The sequence below is a fragment of the Aulonocara sp. 'chitande type north' Nkhata Bay genome, linkage group LG22, assembly GCF_057382095.1.
Source record: "Aulonocara sp. 'chitande type north' Nkhata Bay isolate Kocher_YH1m ecotype deep benthic linkage group LG22, A_spYH_male_GT1.1, whole genome shotgun sequence".
Classification (NCBI taxonomy): domain Eukaryota; kingdom Metazoa; phylum Chordata; class Actinopteri; order Cichliformes; family Cichlidae; genus Aulonocara; species Aulonocara sp. 'chitande type north' Nkhata Bay.
Window position 1 is genome coordinate 18,146,900 of NC_141364.1, and position 21,098 is coordinate 18,167,997.

The 21,098-nt window shown below is 41.4% G+C and overlaps 1 protein-coding gene across 2 annotated transcripts in view; it reads right to left on the reverse strand.

Annotated features, from left to right (window-relative positions):
• Positions 1-21,098, reverse strand: part of atxn1a (ataxin 1a) — a 110,887-nt gene that overhangs the window by 82,688 nt on the left and 7,101 nt on the right. Inside the window, exon 1 of one of the 2 annotated variants that reach the window (XM_086279756.1) lies at positions 20,384-20,520. The exons of the other annotated variant lie outside the window; for it this stretch is intronic. The gene's annotated coding sequence lies outside the window, so the exon portion shown is untranslated. Of the gene's footprint in view, positions 1-20,383; positions 20,521-21,098 lie in introns of those variants that run through there. 2 annotated transcript variants of the gene reach the window in all.

Here is a 21,098-nt window from a genome sequence, read left to right on the forward strand (position 1 = left end):
ACCCGTGTACGTGTGGACGTAGCCTCAGTCTCTGACTGGAAGCGCTAATTCGTCATTCGGCTTTTGTCAGACTAAAGTAACTGTTAAAACTGTTTGAAAAGCTCAGCTATACAACAAGGAGAGATTGAGAATTTCCTTTTAGTTCTCAGTTTATTTGATATTGACAAAAGTTAGTCAATTTTGAGTCCTGAAAAACAAACTAAGATTTATTTTTAGAATTAATATTTTGTTTCTAAGTGGAATTGACAATTTAGTCCGTTTTGTTTGTTCTATTTTGAAACTTAAACGCTTTAGCGGCTGCCTTTTGTGTAGTTTGCAATATTTGCCTTTATTTATCTGAAAAAGTCTCATGTTCCTTAAGTACATCTACCCTGTTGAACTTATTATGGGAAATAAATATTTAAATAAAAACAAGTTGCTGATTATTTCACATTTTACTTGTGAGCAACGGCACATTTAAATCTTACAAATATAGTTATTTGGCTTATATCGTGATAGATATCGTTATCACCTGAAATGAAAAAAACATATCGTGATATGAAAAAATCTCATATCGCCCAGCTCTATATGCAAGTAAAACTATCCATCCATCCATCCATCTTCATCCGCAATTACAATTACAAAATCGATCATCGACCTACGGCCTAGAGCGTCCTGGTGCCACGTGCACTTATGGACACTCTTATGTTCAAACAGGGTGTTCGTTATGGCCAAACTGTGATTAGCACAGAAGTCCAATAACAGAGCACCGCTCGGGTTCAGATCAGGGAGGCCGTTCCTCCCAATCACGCCCCTCCAGGTCTCGCTGTCGTTACCCACATGAGCATTGAAGTCTCCCAGCAGGACAACAGAGTCTCCAGGTGGAGCACCCTCCAGCACCCCCCCAGGGACTCTAAGAAGGCTGGGTACTCTGAACTGCCACTCGGCGCATAAGCGCAGATGACAGTCAGGACCCGTTCCCCGACCCTAAGGCGCAGGGAACAAACCCTCTCGTCCACCGGGAAAAACCCCAACGTACCGGCAGCAAGCCGAGGGGATATTAGGATACCCACCCCAGCCCGCCGCCTCTCACCAGGGGCAACTCCAGACTGAGACAGAGTCCAGCCCCTCTCCAGGAGACTGGTTCCAGAGCCCAAGCCATGTGTAGAGGTGAGCCCGACTATATCTAGCCGGTACCTCTCAACCTCACGCACTAACTCAGGCTCCTTCCCCACCAGAGAGGTGACGTCCCTATTGCCAGTCTTGGCAGCCGGGGGTCAGTCCTCCAGGGCCTCCGCTCCTGGCCGCCACCCGGCACACAATGCACCCGACCCCTATGGCGCCTCCTGCGGGTGGTGGGCCTGCGGGAGGATGGGCCCATGTCTCCTCTTCGGGCTGTGCCCGGCCGGGCCCCATGGACTAAGGCCCGGCCACCAGACGCTCGCCCTCGGGCACCCATTTTTATACAAGACATAAGCTGTGACAATATCGTTTATATCGATATAGTCTATGTTGCGTTATAATTACACTTGTGGAGCCGCTATTTTGCCTCTCTCTCATCTGGGTTTGTTTGCCCCGCCTCTCACCCTCACTGAACACAAACCCCCTCCCCCATCGCTAAACCTCCAGTTGGCAACAAGATGGACACAGGAGCTAGCGAAGAGGAGCTCGTCGGAAAAAAGAAAACCAATGGCTCAATTATTTGGAGATGGTTCGGGTTCAAAGTGTCAGATGAGCAGCAGAATAATGTATTCTGTAGAGAATGTCGAAAAAGCGTCGCAACGAAAGGTTCGAGCACCACTAATCTTTACCACCATTTACAACTGCGCCATAAAGTGCAGTATGAAGAGTGTGTGAAATTGCGTGCTGTAGCCCAGACCGCAAAGTCTTCCGAGGTTCCTGCCGTGAAACAGACCACCTTACAACACTCATATACTCGTGCTGTGCCATATGATACAAAAAGTGAGAAGTGGGGGGAAATTACTAAAGCAGTGGCCTATCATATTGCTAAAGACATGGTCCCCATCTCAACTGTGGAACAAGAGGGCTTTATACAGCTGCTAAAAACTCTTGACCGAAGATACCAGTTACCTAGCCGGAAATACTTCACCAGAGAAGCACTGCCAAAAATGTATACTGATGTTAGACAGAGTCTCGCTGCCCAGCTCACCAAAGTGTCTCACTTCGCACTGACAACCGACATGTGGTCCAGCAGGACATGCGAGCCATATATGAGTGTGACTATACATTTCATGGAAGACTGGGAACTGAAAACTGCCTGTCTCCAGACCAGCTACTTTCCTCGAGACCACACCGGAGAGCATATAGCTGAAGCCCTGCAGGATGTGCTCAAAACCTGGAAGCTCAACCCGACGGGACTGGTTGCTATAACAACTGACAACGGGGCTAATATTGTCAAGGCGGTTCAACTGAACAAGTGGTCGAGGATCCAGTGTTTTGGTCACAGGCTTCATCTGGCCATTGGTAAGTGCAATACTGAATTTTTTGATTTGGAAAAAAAAACGCTAATAAATGAAAAGTGTATAGAGTCTCTTGTAGAGCTAAACATGCCTATGGACCACAAGACAAATATTTTTATAAGTCATAGCCAGCATATACATCTATCACTTAGAAATCGAAAGTTAGTTGAACAAATAAATAAACTATCCCTATTAAATCCAATAAACGTATTGGGGTGTATTTGTCTTTGTATTAGATTGAGTTGTGACACTAAATGAGGACCACAGCTGAGACAAGACAGGGATACATTTTTAAATACATAGTGAGATTAAAAGGTGTAAAAAAAACGAAAAAAAACATGTTCTAATCATTTGGTGATCTGGTGATTTTACCAAGATAGTTTAACTAGAACCATTTCTAGGTTATACAATACACGACACATTTTGCAAATATTGTTAAGTCTTATGCATCACATTCTATACAACTGAGATGGATGTTAATTTGCCTTTGAGTGATTTGCATCTTAACATAACAATTAAAGTGATTTTAAAAGTTTGTATTTTGTGTGTCACAGGACATGCTATGGATGATGCCCGCATTACCCGGGCTATTTCTCTGTGTAAGAAAGTCGTCAGCAGCTTCTCCTACAGCTGGAGGAAGAGAAGAGAGCTGGCTGAAGTGCAAATACAGCTGGGTCTTCCAAGTCACCAGCTACTCACAGAGGCAACAACTCGCTGGGGATCAAGGCTTCTCATGATAGAGAGAGTTCTGGAGCAGGAAAGAGCACTTTCTAAAGTCCTCTCTGTCGACATGAAAACCAGACCTCTAGTCCCTACTTGGCAGGACATAGAGGTCCTGGAAGCAGTTCAGAAAGCTCTCAAACCCTGTCAGGACTTCACTGATGCACTTTCAGGAGAGAAGTATGTGACCCTGTCCTATGTCAGACCTGTGCTACACCTGTTTAACACTAGTCTCCTGGCACCTGGAGAGGAGGATAGTGAGCTGTGTAAATCCATCAAGACCCGCATTGTGGATTACCTCAACAATAAATATGCAGATCCATCCACCAGTGACCTGTTGGACATGGCTTCTTTTGTGGATCCACGGTTCAGGGCAAAATACATCCCTAGTGAGAAGATTAATGCACTAAAACATAAACTCATCTTGGAGGCAGAGTCTCTGCTCAGCTATCAGGGTACGCGTTTGTCTGAGCTGACTGATCCAGCCGTGCCTGAGTCTGCAGACCAAGAAGAAGCAGCAGTAGGACACACAGCTAAAAAAAAGAGATCACTGGCAAGCTTCTTCCAGCACAGCACAGCCACCAACACTGGTTTCACAAAAAGGGAAGCAATCGAAAATGAATTTTCTAGCTACCTGTTGTCAGTTTGTGTAGAGAGTGATGCTGACCCTCTCAAATGGTGGAAGGAACATGAAGTTGCCTTTCCAGCACTGAGCCTCCTGGCCAAGAAATATCTTTGTGCGCCAGCTACCAGCTCCCCTTCTGAAAGGATTTTTAGTTGCAGTGGAAACATTGTAACCTGCCACAGGGCATCGTTGAAGCCTGATAATGTTGACAGATTAGTTTTCCTGGCACAAAATCTGTAAGCTGTACAGTTGTTGGCCTTGCTTGTTTGTGTTCTTTCTATATTGTTATTGTCATTGGAGATTTGCACAAAGACCCACTGACCAAAGAATGTAATTTTGTTAATTTCATTCAATCTGTTTACATGTTTGGTTTTTTGCACAAAGTACCAGATGATTGTTCAGCAATACACACAAAGAAGCACTTTAGAAAACTTTAATTCAGTGTAAGCACTTTTTAAAGAGCAAGATGCCTTTGTTATTTTAGATCTGCATCTTTTTAGTTTACATTTTACATTTAGTTTACAATTTTTAGCTTTTTGTTATGTATGAAAAGAAAAAAAATGGAGCATTATTATTTAATAAATGCTGACAATTTATTTTTGACAATTTTTTCGTGTACATCTACAGTTGTATCTTAATAAAAGTTACATGTGTGACATCTGGGACAAGTACCTTTGACCAAGAACTCTCTTTTTGTTCTTACTTTATGGGATTAAAAAAATATCGAGATATATATCTTATATCGCCATCCAGCTAAAAAATATCGAGATATGAATTTTGGTCCATATCGCCCAGCTCTACCGGTAACCCTATCCCGGGCAGGGTAAACTGTTCCCTCGGTGTCCTTTTCATAAGGGTCTTATGAATCGCTCTTTGTCTGGTCCCTCACAACTAAATTAACTAAAAATGAAAAGAAACAAGTGACAGTGAAAGAAAGTAAGAGCCCCATACACACAATGAGGCTGTAACAGGAACATGAACTCTTGGTTATGCAACTCACTTAGCAACCCTCAGCACTACAACTGCGGGTCAAAGTGTAGCACTCTAAAAAGTGTCCCAAATGTGCTTCTGTGTACCTGATGATCGGGCTTTTTCCTGCTGACAAACACAGATATGTCTTCACTGCCATTCATGCAGTATTCATACATGCACCACATATATCTCAGTAATTGGTGCTTCTGACATGTCAGATGTCAGAAGCACTATTATTAAAATATTCTGAGATTAGAATATTTAATTTGAGTGTTTCACTAAATAAACTGTTTCCACTCAGTTACAGATAGTTTGTTTAAAGAGGAGGGGTATGTATGAGTTATTTATGTTTTTTAGCTGCCTGGAAACACGAATATTAATTTAACTCTACGCTATAGTCAGAGAGTCAGAGTAGTGTTGACAAACAGCAGCTTTCAAAACTTATTTCTGCCTGCAGCATTTTATCCCACACAATACTGAAATCTACCTCTGCCTCAAACGGTTAGTTTGGTTGGGTATTTGTGTAACTTTTGTCACTTAAAGGGTTAATCTAGATTAAAATGAACGTGTTAAAACAACAAAGGCACATAGCAGTACAGCAACAGCTCCATGTCTGTGACATCAAATTACTGTTTTCATCAAGAGAGTCTTGCAGCTTTGAGGACAGTAATTTCTTTCTTTGTGTGCTGTTTTCACAAACAAACTTTGTCACATGTCGACACAAAATCAATTTCATAATTTTACAAAAAAGTAATTTCGAGGCATTCAGTGTTTTAAGGTCGAGACTAGAATGTCGCTGGCCAGTGAAACCCAATGACGTGACCAACACTTGTGAGCCAGCGCTTGGCGACGGTGGCGAGGAAGGCAGATACCTCTAACAGAACCAGGCTCAGGGAGGCCCGGGGATGTTCCACAAATAGTGAGGGGTGTGAGGTCTAGGAAAGGCAGGGAAATACACATCAAACTGTTCTGAGATTATATTTGCTGGACTGACAGTTTGTGTCCCTCTATGGTCTAAGAGAACCAGAGACACGAGGGGGAAGAGTGAAAACTTTCATGCTCAGTTTATGGACTCAAGCACTGATTTTGGGCTATACCAAATAAAAATAAGAAATCAAATTTGTAAATCTTGGTCAGGCCACACAAGTCACACTCAGACCCGCCCATTGTTTGCAAACAAGGCGGTGCCGTCAGAAAAGCTCGACATTCCAAAACAGAACTTCTTACATTATTTATGGTGCTACCTCGTTTAAAAATATAACATAATACACTGTGACAGCAGCAAACCGAGATGGCAATCAAACAATGCTCTAACACTCTGTTCATAAAGTAGATTACCAACAGAGGTAAATTCAGATGAAAACACACGTGCACATATTTTGTCAGCACTCAGCATTGAGGCACCAACAGAAACTGGCTGTGTTGGGGAAATGCTTCAGAGGTTTACGTTGAAAGCACTTACTCACTGTCTAACGCCTCTGCACTACGCCTTTGCAGGAGGGGCCATTAATTGTCACCTGATGTTGTTACACCACTTATGAAATAATAACAACTAATTAAAGCCATGAGATGATAATATTAACAAAGAACTTTACTAGAAGGTCAGTCATTGAGGTTGTGTTTAGTATTTTACAAAAGGCTTTAAAAAGAAAGCTATAAGCAAGTAGAAGCACACTTTGTATATCAGTCAGTTCCTTGGTAAGATTACTATGTGGTGCCGTGTCCTTGAACCAGAAAATTAAAAGTAAACTAACAAAGGTTTAATCAAATCCAACATAATCCGTTTCTTACTTCCTGTCCGTCACCTTGTCTTTTTTCCCCACTAAGATCTTCCTCTTTTTCTTCCTTCCTTCTTCTTTTTTTGTTTTTATATACTCTCTTCCTGTCTACTGATGCAAGTATTCTCCAGGGTAACACATCACAACATAACAACATCACTATGACACAAGACAGAGATGTGAGCTGAAGGGTGGGGGGGAAGTAAAATTCAGAGCAGACACAGAGTCCAAAGTGCATCTGCATAGAAGAAAACTGAATGAAAGAGGGAAAAAAGAGAGGAAAAAGTGAACAAACGGTCTTCTCTACATGGCACGCTGGTACAGCAGAGCTAACATGTGCAAGTGAAGCCGACAGAGTTCACTAGCGTTGAACACTGGAGCGCAAGTTGCCACCTCAGGGAATTGCTCAGCATTGCTCAGTCGAGCCACGTTAGCACAGAGAGCCTGGAGACGCTGGAGTCGCAGGGAGCCCGGCTTTGATCGCCTCCCTAAGATCCGAATACGAGGATAAGGGGAATATGCTGGGAGGAGGACCTACAGGGAACACACATGCACCGAGAAAAACCACTTCAAGGTGTACACATGGGCACACACACACTGCACTACTTCAATTGCAATTTTTCCAAACATTTAAAAGACATACTGTACAGTAAGAACTACCCACGCATGCATAGTAATAATCTTCTGCCACTGATTCCCTGCAAAGGTTTTCTCTCCCACTCCCAACCACAAGCAAGCACATGTGTTCTGGAAACGTGTAGAACGCTCGATGCACCCAGACATAGGAGACGCCGATATGAACGAGAGCTCAAAACCAGCAAACCCACCACTGAAAATTAAGTCCGAAGCTGAGTTAAATATGAACGGGGACAGCAAACAGCATTAATGCTACAGGCGCGCTCTCGAGCAGTAATCTGACAGTCAGGCAGACAACACGTATAATGGCCGGATTACGGACTTTCTACCACAGGAGAGCAAAGCGGATCCAAACTGTTGCTGCTCGAGCAGGTTTCAAGAGACCTCATTCAACACCTTGACACAAGCGTTTAGTCTCACTCGCCCCCACACTTTCATTCCTGTCAGAATGTGCTGAATGAGGCGTCAACCTCTACTCTTTTTCTTGTCTGTCATGCTTTTAGCCGTGCCAAGAGAGTCGTTTCTTCTTGAAGTTATAATTGCTTGTACAAGCCAAAGTTAAAGTTCACTGGTTGAGGACAGAAACTACGCTACGATCGGACCAAATGTTGGGGTGGCATCTTCCAGAAAAGTGAAAAGCGCCGTGAAAAAAAGGTGAATCCACTCAAACATTTAGAGCTAAACCTCAAATCTCTCTTCATCTATCAGCTTTAAAGGCTATTTTTATTTTTTACTAATACTTTTTTTTTTTTAATATGTACTGAAGGAAGCATCCTTTCCCCAGCAGGAGACCAATGAAGGTCACATGAGGTAGTAACAGGGCTTTCACCCAGAAGCCTAAGGTCCAATGCCTGCATTTTCTCTTATTTGAGGAAATATCTTTCAAATAGAGTTCATCTGAGGAAATAAGCACAAATTATGCGTTTTTGCAATAGGGTGCTAATAACAAGGGCCTGAAGATGCAATTTGAAATTGGTTCAGTGCTGAATTATACCTACCTGCATACCTGGATCGGTTCAACTCTTGGGTCAGGTGCCTTTTTTAATGCTTCATATCATCATTCATAGGTCAGTGTTAAGTGGCATAACCTTCTGAAAGCCTCAAGTCCACTTAAAAAAAAAATATAAAAGTGGGCTCCTTGGAAACAAAATATAAAGAAATTAGGGGTGTCTCATTGTACAGGAACTGAATTTATAAAAGACAAAGCTGCAGAAAATGATAAGGAAAATTAGTCTGGCGTAAGGCATCTTATGTAATTGCTCCATCTAAAGAAAAAAAACATGTACCATGGGATACTAGTGCAATACAACATTACATACACTTTATTTGCATGTTTGCTTGAGAGTTGAATAGAAGTGGGTCAAACACAGCTGCTGACAAGAACAGCTATTGGCTGAGAGATAAAGTTTGAGGAGAAAAACATACATATCTTATTATGAAGGCCTGCAGGCAGTATTAAATCTTTTAATTTAACAACTGCTTTGTTCTTGTTTGAAACTATTTTGTATGCTGACTAAGTTTAAGTTGTTTTTGAAAAAAGAAAAAAAAAAGATTCATCCTTACAAATGACTGAAAATCTCACTTTTGAACATAAGGCAGACCTGACGTGCACACCAGAAGTGTGTGCATGTGGCCTGCCCTCAGGGTAGTGTTTAACCAAAGAAAACACATCAAAAATAATTGTGCACATATTAGGCATTATCTGTCCTGCACCAAATACTTTACCATCCCTCTTTTGACACTGTGCTCAACTTTAAGAAGATAATAGTTATTATGGGGTTCACAGCGTGACCTTAGGAAGTCACCAGCATACGTCAGGAAGCACTACGCCCGTGGCAGGTTCCTGCTGGCAGCACAGGTGCTCATACGCTCACTTAACACACACTGAACACACACACACATACACACATACACACATGCTGATGCACAGACATTTGGCCGGGACACTGCAGATACATCCTCCTAGCCACACTGATAAGCCTAACCACACACAAAAAGATGCACACACATAAAAAGTACAGGTGCTCACACTGCCCCACCAGCTGTCCCTGACCAAGTGACCAAGACAGAGAGGACAAAGGAACAGAGAGACTACAAGAAAGAGAACTGAGCAGATGCCAACACTGACAGGTGTGTGTACTATATGTGTGTGTGAGAGATGTGTGAGTGAGCGCGTGCATGCGTGCGGGACAGATCATGGCTCGCTTCCAACATGCTGCACTGCCCTTAACCCAAATAAGGTCCAGTTATCTTTGTTTAACCTTGACTGCAAGTGACGTGTGTATTTTTAGCTTGCATTATGTGCGTCCACACCTGCAAACTCATCAAAAACACAGGCCCGGGGAAAAGCCATAAAAAAACACACTCCCTCCTTTAGGAGCTTAAATATGGAGCTTGACATCAACAGTAATGTGACATTTCAAGTCAGCGCAGTTGCTTCTTGAGGCTTTATGTCACTGTTGAGTTATGTTTGTCTTGTGACACATCATAAAAGACTGCTCCCGCTCACTCCTACAACAGAGCGACAGTCAATTATATAACCAAGGTCAAAGGGTCAGAGTACCTAACCCTGTGTTGGCCACACCCTGCTGCCTCTTAGCAAGCCATAGTGAGACAAGGTGTCAATACTTGGATGTCCAGTGCTGCTCTCCAGGCTCCAGGGGCTTAGCTCAAACATGCCTTAGTGTGAAATCTCCTCAGCCCTGCAGTTACACACTGTTGAAAACTCTAATAGTATCAATTAATCAAATTAAAATACATGAATTGTTTTGTTTTCTTTAGTTTTCTTAATCCCATGGAGAGCACCTTCAAGGACGAAGGTGGACAAACGTTTGGTTTAAAGTCCAACATGTTCTTGTAAATTAACTGCATACTGCCAGGTCCTTAATTCCTCTTTCACTGTGCGCACTTTTCTGGAACAGGAACTTATGGATCAAATACTTCCACAGAGTGAGGACTAAATACGGCACTATTTTTTAAAAGAGGTCAGCTATTAAAATGGTGTATGGCCTTTTGCTATCAATGTATATATCACAAATACTTCACAGGCAAGAGAGGCATGTAGGAGCTTGTAGTCCAGCTACAGACAGCATTATATTGTGGTCTTGTAAAGTATAACAGTACAGTTGCTTGTGGCAGCTTGTTACACTGGGCGTTAGTCACAGGGATGGGCACCATGGGGCTACAAACTGCTACAAGGTCATGCTGAGATTACATAGTTGGAGGGGCCAAAAATTTAATGTGCACTCACTCAAACGCGCACACCCCTTAGGGATTTGTATTTAGCTGTTAATGGCCCCAGTTAAATAAGTAAGGAAGCGCTTTAGATAATATATAAATGGTGAATTTTCTTATCACATCTGTTTGGCAAGGTTTTTTGTTTTTAAGTACGAAGGCGTAGGCTTGCTAGGACATCCTTAACATTTACATTATTTCTGTAGCTACTGTATTTAGCTGTATTCTGTCAGTACTTTTAGAGTGCATTAACATCTCACAAAATAAAACAGTGAATCACTGCCAGCACTGCACTCGAAAGTTTAAATGAGGGCAGGTTTTAGTAGTGACTGCTTCTGCCTTTCTGTGCAGAAAAAAAATGCATGCATTAGAAAAAATAAACACACACACACACACACACACACACACACACACACACACACAGGGTTGTCTGAGGTCAGGGAATTCTAAGTGCATTCCCCCCTTGACACATACTGTACGTCTCTTTCATACACACACACACACACACACACACACACACACGCACACCACGAGTGCCGTACAAACACAGAGACAGACACACACACACTTACTCAGAGGAGCGCCCCGAGTGTCTATACATGATTAAAAGACTGAAAGTGGGGCAGGCGCACAGTTCTTCTTCTCTGTGAAATTACTGCAGTTCCTTTTAGCCCACCTCAGCACACACACACACACACACACACACACACAGCCACTCAAATGCACACATACTTAGATCTAGCCCTGTGTCCATTATATGTGCATAAATACAGCACAAGATAACAGGTCCATAAGTTGGCTTAATAATTGGGTGATACCTGCCATGAAGGAGAGTACAGGAGCCAACCACTTACTCGTGCTGGCAGAACAAAAAATGACTGAAATGCTGTTTACTTGGTGCTTTGCATAATTATGCTATAACAGCACATCCAGAACACCCCAAATATTAAAAATAAAGCGCCCTATTGCTTCAGTGGGTGTCCACTAACTGTTGAAAGATACCCTCATGTCTCATCTGTGTGAATGTGATATGTGATATATGTCAGCTTTTAATGTAAACTAGCTGATTATGAATTCAAACTGCTTTTGCCATGTAGTACTGCATATTTTAAGAACAGCTTACCCTGAGCTTTTTACGCGAACACAAATTAAAGGATCAATTTAAAGGATTAAGAATATCCAGGGGGGATTGAAAGGCATCATTAAAAGTATCCATTATTTATTATTATTATTACAATAAATTCTGCAGTCATAATGCTCGCCTTGCTATAGAATTGCAAAATGCTTCTATCTGAGATATTACTTCGAAAATAGCACAGTATTTATTTATTTTTTTGCTTCTTTTTTTGTTTTGCTTGGGTTTTTTTCTTTCTTGCTTCTATCACTATGCTATTCTGTGCAAGACCAGGATTTCTTAAACCTTTCACTGCACCTCCAGTGTTAAAAGATGATCTGGTCCATTGATTTGTGATCTTGGAACTTTTCACAGAAAAGTTGCAGATCTGCAAATACTGGAACCACTAAAAATAGCTCTCAGGGAATTCAGATGCCAGTTACCTCTTGCAGGACTTTGAACAGCAAACACATCTGTTCAAAGGACAGATGTTTTACAGATTACATTATTACAGAAATGCTTAATTTTCTGTATTTCATGGTATAAAAATATATGTTTGCTTTACATGTTTGTTTTTTTGTTAAACAATCGATTCCAAATGTCAGTTATTACAATTACCATTCATTTGTTTTGGAGCAGCACGATTCATTTACCTTCAGCCTTTGCGCAGCACCTAAAACAAACCTTTGCAATCCTTAATTAAACTTCAGGTAGTCAGACACAGACGTGCGCTATTTTTGGCAGATCCACCTCATTCTGAGTCACGCACAAATGTTGGAAATCTGTCATGAATCATTCTACTTTGGAACAAAAAAAACTAAAATGGCTTTCAGTTACATGTCTGTACAAGAGGTGCCAATGACATACTGTGGTACCCTGAATTTAAAATTCAAATTTGCATGATTTTCCAAATGCTAAGTTCCACATTAGAGACTAATAAGAATAAAAGAAATCATGAGAAACGCATCAGGGTTTCTTGTTTATCAGCTTTACAGAGAAAAATGCTTTAGAGACGCATCATACTTCACAGTTTATCCCAAAATGATGTATTGAACATATGCTTTCAGGTATGAAGCAATTGATCTGGGCTATGCTTGGTAGAGGTATAATGCCAGTTACAAATCTCTCAACATGTGCACACCGTGCACAAAATACACAAACTGATCCGAGGCTTTTTCCATCTTGCGGGGCTTACAAACAGAAACCCATTTAAATGAGTGCAGGACACAAGCTTACTACTTTTACGAGGCATTATGAAACTGTGCCTCAGTTTTAGAAGATTAGAAGTAAACAACAACAATAAAACCCTACAAATCTCTTTTCCAAAGCTGGAGCATACGGGACCGAGTAGTATTACTATTGGTCCACTCCGATCATGTGCTGCACTTGGCAAACGCACTTAGGGCCGAGAAAGACCTGTGCAAAAAGTTCAAACAGAAACCTGCAAATCCAGCAGCTTCTTAGCAGCCTTGTGCAATTTTCCTGAGAATTAGATCATAGGCTGGGAGAGGGGACTGGATTTTTCTGTGTTGTGATTTTGGGAAATGAAAGTACACGTTTGAAACATGAACCTTTTGAAGTTGTGGATGTGTCCAGTTTTACATTGATCACTCAGGAACTGTTGATGCAACATCACTTCCAAGAGAAACTGATAAAATACAGATAGCTTTTGGGTCATACTGATAAGGCCTGGACTTGCAGGTCAGCAGATAGGAAGTCAAACATACTCATACTGGCACTTTGTGTTAAAACACACATTCAAGCACACATGCTGCACAGTTAGAAGGATTGATAATGCTCACATTGTGCAGAATAGCATGCAAATAACATGGAAAAGCTGCATTAAATTTTCTAAATAAGATACTGGCACAGAGCAGGATATTGAAAGTACTTCAGCCTTTTCTTAAGTATCCCTAACGTGTATTTCCCTAACTATCAATATATTGACATTACCAAGACAACACACTATAAACAAGCCACGAGCACTAGCAACCATGGTGCAAGACAGCTGACTCATATTTTAACCTCCTCGAATCTTAAATATAGAGCTCAGCTCCTCAAAACAAACACCCACCTTGACATTTTCTCACATCTTGCAATTTAAAACAATACTGATGAATAAGTGCCACATCATACAATGTGTGTAATACAAACTAAATGCGGTGCAAAGAGGAGAGAACCTATTAGCAAACTGAATCATGGGAAGATGAAACATGCACTTACAGCCCTGTTTATAGTATCTCATAAGAATCATGATAAGCACTGACAAGCTTAAACCCGACCATTGCTGTTCTAATTTGTTTTACAGGAACTCAAGCAACAAGGTATCTGCAGATGTTAGCTGCTGTGAATAGTTGTGATTCAGGGTCGCCCTGTTCAAGAGCAAATATCACAGAGCTCGGGTCTATCTGAGTGAATAAACTTAGCAGTGTGTGCATCAATGTTGCTGTTGGGTTTCCATCAGGAGGCCAGGAAACCTCTTCCCTACTTTGTTTCATATCCACAATAAGAGACCTTGTGAAGTTTCCAGTTGGTTTTATCTCTGTTTTTCAAGTTCAAGAAATAGAAAAGCTTTGGACATCTACATAAAGTATCCTCAAATGGCTCTCCCGCTCTCTTGTGCATGTTTACGTTAAAACTACCACACCAAAGCACATTAAACAAAATAGCCTCCAATTTATTTATTACAGCCAGGGTGGTTCAGTTAAGTCGCAAACTGAGTAATATTGTCATTAACCTGTTACTTTCTGTTCAGCACCTTTACACATTCAACTGGCTAATCTCATATGGTTGTGTAACATTTATGCTGCTTTAGCGTGACACCATGTGTTGCGCACTGCAAGCCGCTTTACAACCCAACTCCACTCCAGCTTCTCCTTTCATGCTGTTTGTGATTTACTTGCTCAACCTTGCTGTAGCCATTCAAACAACACAGCTAATAGGAATTTGTCTCAGTGTGCTCACATATAACTACAAGACACACCCAACAACACACAATACAACACAACACAATACAAATACAAAAAGTACATCTAATTGATCGAGCCTATCCCTGTTGGGAGAAGACTGAGCAGGTGATGTGTTAGGTGGAAGGGGTCAGAAACAATCCTGCTAGCCATTGTGATGGCATAGTATGAAGCTATGGAAGGTAGATCGCAACCAATGATCTCAGAGGCTCTACATGCAATGTTTATAAGCTGTTGTTTGGCTTGAGCTACGATAGCAAATCGGGCTGGGCTGAAAGTAAGCATGCTTACTCTGTAAGCATTTGTCATAGTACAGAATCACATAGCCATTTCTCAAAATCTATCACTAAACTTACATTTTTTTCACACACGTGTTGTTTACACTACGGATGTACCGACTGCTTATGTGAATCACATATTGTTCTGATCCCAGCTGGAAAAGATCTAAAGCGAATTCATTTCGGTTCTATGTTGTTTACTACACCACGCACTTGCAGTGTTTAAGTACTGTGCATTTCACCACACAGTGTAGTTAACATACCAGTCGTGTCCACGCAGTTATCTGCTGTGATGAACCAGTCTGTCTGTTTCTGCGCTATGACGGCATCTCTTTCATATTTGTCTGCATTTACATTCACGCACTGAGGTGCTTTACCTCACTTACCTTTCACAACATCTTATCTCTAAAGCATGCCATTGTTGTCTCTATTTTATCATAATGAAAGCTGAAAAGACTGAACAGCAACTCGAGACGATGATGTCTGCAACAGTTACGCCCTTTCCTGAAATAGCTGTTATGACAGGTGTAGTTTGTTCAAGTTCAATGTCCTGAAACAACATGTTTTTTGCATGCTTTAACTCCACCCTTGACCCAAATGGACACATGGATTCTCCTCCCTCTCTCTCCACACCATTTCTCTTGCTTTAGGTAAGAATGTAAATGGTAGCCATAAAATGCCTCTTAAAGGTGTACGCTACCTCAGTGCTCTCAACCTCCACCCTTTCAACAGTTAGGTAGCGTGCCCTGTCAGGTTGCAAATGCACTCAGCTTCATCTCAAGCAGCCCTGCTAGAGATGCTGTGGGGGCAAATAGCTAGGAGAGCTAATGGCACATCATGTAGCATTAAACCGAGCTGACTAGGCGCTGGTATCCAAAACCAAAGCACTGGAGAGGAGGGGGAGAGAGAGCATCTTTTTCCCCTCGAAAAGGCTGTTCCTGAATTTTGAGGCTAAATGAAGGGGAAAGGTCTGACGGGAGAAGAGAAGGGGAGTTACACAGTTACGTTAGTGGTGAATGTTGACATCTGACAGGCAGGCATAGTAAGCACCCATATACAAACTACCAAATCTTCAGTCAGAAATATTATTTCTGAATTTTGAAAAACACACAGTAAAACTAATACAGTTCTCTAACAAATTGTTTTAACAGTGCTGCCCTGCTGTGGCCTTAACGGGCCATGCTATCAGAGGAAAATAGCAGAGAGCACAGAAGCAGTGTCAACAGCAGACAATGAAAGCTAAGCCCAGTCAATTTATTTCCAAGGCTCTTAATTACTGTTATGATCTTATAGCTCTTCACAACGCCTACATTACTAAATGGAAACAATATCACAGCTTAGACCTATGACTGAAACAAGTTAACATTTGCAGAAAAGCCTCAACATGAAGAAGCCCTCGACCTAGATACTTTTAAAGGGATCCACCTGCCAGACTTCAGTTGAAGCCATTTGAACTGTGGTTTAGTTTCTCTAATAGACTGTCAGACCGTTAAACAACAGGCCAGGGCCGGAAAATCATATCTGGAGCAACACACCACTTAAGTGGGGATTCCACCTTAAATGGTTCCCAAAGAGAAGGGAAGTGTTTATGGGGGATGGGGGATCAGGCCAGGTTCTAGGCGTCTATGTTAGGGTGTGCAGCTAGAAATAACATGTGGGTCAGAGACGAAGACTGAAGGTTAGAGCAGGCAATAGTAACTCGCAGGTTCCTAGTCTGCAGTCTCACAGAGAAAGGGAGAGAGAGCGTGCCAGGTGTCGTCCAGATTGGATGTCAGTCCATCTCTGCAGTGTTTCTGACCGGTCGTTCTGCACCGATGGAAGCACTGAGCTGAACATTAACTGCTCTCTGTAACTGTGTGCTGAAACCTCCAGCACTAGATTTTCCCGAATCAATTAAATTACGCGCAATACCTGCAACATTATGCTGAAATTCAAGCCCTGTAGACATACTGCAAACAGTACACGGGTATTTTTAAATACTGCACATGTATGCATGCATTACCAGATGTAAGAGAGTTCCCGTAAGAGGGAAGTTACAAAGTTCCCTTAAGAGCAGTCAAAGTTAGGGAATGTACAAAAACAGAAAAGTTTTTGGTGCTTAGTAATTTCCCATTAGGGAACTTTCTTTTTCTACCACAGGTAATTCCCTTGGGCAAGTCCCTGTGGATAGGTGTGTACGCTGGCTATAGCACAGTATCCGTGCACATATTTTCAAATATATGCTGATACTGAGCTGCATGTAAGGTTGTTAATGTCTGATCTCAATAAGAGTTAGATTATTCATGGCCATCCCGTACGTGTTGTTTCTTACTCTGTGTTCATGACGGCCTTACTGCATGTTAGTATGAGTGTCTACAAGAACGGCTCACTTTAAACAATATCTATACCCATAGCAGGTATGAGACTGGGCCCCGTTAGTCTGAGCTCTCTGGCAGCTAATATTAGATGATAGTGTCAGAGAATTGGACCTGGTCTGGCCACAGTGAAACCTTACATTGACCTCATTTATCTGTGTCATAGCTCATCAGCTGGCCTGCCACACAGTCACCCACTGTTGAACACACTCACGAAAACATGACTGAGCTGCAGCATCCACAAAAACTAACACACAAATGCCTGAATAAATGCACACAAATATACAGCTATAAAACTGAAGACACAAAAATAATAGAAAGCAGAGTTGAGGAACAGGCATTTTTTAGGCCACATTATACTAAATTACAACTTTCTGATTATTCTTTTGTCTTATTTTGACATTTTTTGTTCCTGCATTTTGATTTATTGTGACCACAAGATGCAATTTATTCCCATTTCTGTTTCCCCATTTTGGTTAAGTTGTGCACACACAATAATAAGAGCTGTCGGACAGCCCAGGCAGTCTCCCTTTTACTTTGTTGGAATGATATTCACAAATTTAAGCTTTCCAAATCAATAACTCATGAGCAAATTGTTGGTAAAACACGGGCGGCTCCTCTTTGTAGCCACAGCACGGCGAATAACAAGCTGCAACTTCATTTTCAACAAGAGGAGGCGTCTCTCCACGTGCACCCAACCGACCCTCTACAACACCGATACTACAAATACTACAAAAATTATAAATAACTTCACTCCTTCACAGTCGTGTCAGAAAAATCACTTCACACATGAACGGTCTCCTGTTTTACCAGCTATGTCTTTCCTCCATATGGCAGCTCCCAGGCTCCGTACACATCTACACATAATATATACAGTTTTTGTTTTTCTCAACTCAGGGAATTATTTCTAAACTTGAGAACAAAGATCGCATTATCTTGCAAAACACCATTCCAATCAAATCAATAATAGAAGCGTGACGCTATTAAAAAAAGCATAGAAGAGAAAACTGTTATAGACGGTAAAACAGCAGGAAGAAAATGAATTCTCTTTATTGTACAGAAATGAATTCCTATAATTGTCTTGCACCATACTTGTGTCAACTCACTCAAAGCAGGAGTGATGCTACCACCGTACAAGTCAGCTCTCATCACCCAGTAATGCATACAATACAGTGACTTTCATCAAACAAGAACTGCGGGCCACTGGTTTACAGTGCCAACCAAATTTATTAGACCACCACCCAATGTAATCTTTATACCACAGCTGCACTAAATTACTGATCATTATCAAAATATTTTATCACATTTCTTTTATTAAAATGATATTTTTAATGGCAAAACTATAAAGATTTTCCAATTTACTGTTATACAAACAACAAAAAATCTGAAAAAATCTTTTTAATTAAGATGCCAAATTACAGTTATTTACTTGCATTCCTCAATAGAGGGTGGCTGTAGCTCAGCACATAGAGCACATAGATTGTCTACTGATTGGAACGGTGGTAGTTCGATTCCCACAAGTGTCTGTGCGACAGATTTATTCGAGTGTGAATTCATGTTAGTTAGTTTGGATGTTCTACTTCTCGGTCCAGTGTGCCGGCTCGAATGTGGGTACGAAAATGTGATTTATTCTTTTAAATTTGCGTTTTCTTGTTTTTATGACAGGTGGTGTAATAAATTTGTCAAGTGCTGTAACTTTGTGAAAATATTTTCTAGTCTAATGCCGATGGAAGAGAATAACAAACTAAAAAGAAAAGACACTTTCTCCAAAGAGGTCCTGAAACTGTAATTGGGAATGGACTCCTGGGGATCGCGGCCGGGCAAGTATCATCCTGGATCGCTCCGAAGGAGTGTTTTAGCACACCTCCCTGACTGTCACAGCCAAATGACCCTGTTCCAATGTCATGAGCTTACTACATAGCTAAAGGAAAGGCCAGAAATAATAGCTAGCGAGTCAGTCAGTCAGACATGTACCCTGAAAGCTTGTCAGAAAGCTAGCCTGCAGCCAAGTATCAAGCCAAATGTCCAGCCAGATGAGGCTGACCCAAAGCCAGCCATCCAGTATAAAGGTGAACTAGCCAAGCCGCAGCTACCAGCCAGACATGGAGCCAGCTGGACTGACATACAGATAGACAGAGAAATGCAGCACTGCACCCAGCTCTATTCAAACCACACCACAGATTTGTCAGAGGAAATAGTTTCAGTGTTGCAGACACTGTTTTAAATACTGCTTGTGGTTTAGTTGCACAGACTTGTCTCGACCTGTTATCAAGTGTTTGCCCATGTATGGCCCAGGCCATATGCTTAACCATGATTTTTTGTTACTACATATCGGTGCAATGTCAAAAAAAGGATAGAGAGAGCATCTAGCCCTTATTTGAATTCTCGTCTTTACTCCACATGCCACGTCATGGACCATCAATGAAATGACAGGCAGCATAGTTTTCTGGTGCATTGCACTGACCCTGGCCTTACAAGGAGTAAACAGTAGTAATGGAAAGCAATGTTTTGCCAAGAATAACACTGGTGAAGGGTGGGTTTTGGTATTCCAGGGATTGTTTCTATCACTGGCCATTTTCCTGTTATTGAATTCCTCTCACTCAATGCATATCCTTCTGGCTCAGACTTAAGTCATTGTTGATACCCACACACCCACTTTGCAACTGGGGACATGGGGCTTTTGCTACCCACTGAGGTAAATCCAGCAAAAATAGAGGTGCACTTAGAGTCACTTTAACTGGAATTCACAATTCAAACAAGTTAGCGTGATGTAATGGACTCTCTGCATGTCCAGACACCTTCATTTCCAGCTCGGTCTACAGTTTGTTAAACTTTAAGGTTTAATTTGCAAATGGGAAATTACAAAACGACTGCCTCATACTAGACTGGTTTACATGACATAACTGAATGCATGAATACAAAAAGCGACTTGCAAGAACGGGTATAATGTTCTTTGTAATTGAAAAGATGAAAGGAAGAATTTGAATGGCATGGTCCAATTCGGTTTATCCAGCTGTCTGGGATGACTAATAAAGCTAACCATGACCTGATGTAATCAATTATAGCACAAGTAACAGTGTATTTTGATTAATTAACGTAGTACTGCCCCATAAATCAGCTCCAATAAAGTCAGAATGAGCACAAGAATTCATTAGTTGTTAATCTTGTGCCATAACCTTCACCCAAACAGTATTTGTGAATGTAATGTAGAACTCATTACATTTGTGCTCCAATGAATGTACATTACCCCAATTCCTAACATTCTTTCTATCTATCTGGCTGTGTCCCAGGTTGTCAGCTTATCCCTGTCCCGAGCCTGAAGCTCTGCTGGGGAAAAGAAGAGTCTGCAGGAGCTGTCTGCCTGCCAGTCAGCGTCAACTCCCCTCTGTAATCCTCTACTGCCTTTGATAAGGAAGAGAAGAGAAGAGAAGAGAAGAGAAGAGAAGAGAAGAGAAGAGAAGAGAAGAGAAGAGAAGAGAAGAGAAGAGAAGAGAAGAGAAGAGAAGAGAAGAGAAGAGAAGGATTTTGTAGTTTGGAGATAAGTAGGAATATTTTTTTGAAATAAGCAAATTAACAATTTTAGCAACAAAACCAGATTTCAATGATCCCACCAAATGTTTTGTGGCTCTTTCAAGCCTCATCTTAAAGAGACACTCCTCTGTTACGCCCTATATAAAACCAATAACACATACACATTCCCTACTAATAGCTGAGCCGTTACCTGTTTGGTTCTCCTTCATTTATTTTAGCATTCAAAAGGCCCACGACTAAAACTTTTCGTTCCTTATTGGAAAAGAGATAACAAGCGGGAGCATGGTGAATGAACTACTGCATGTTCACCTGCCTTTCATTTATAGTTCAGGGGATCTTACTGGCTTACAGATTCAAATTCGTAGCCTGCGTGCTCGTCATTTACCTATTATTCTGTTTTTATTTATACACCCTGGAGTTTAGACTATTTC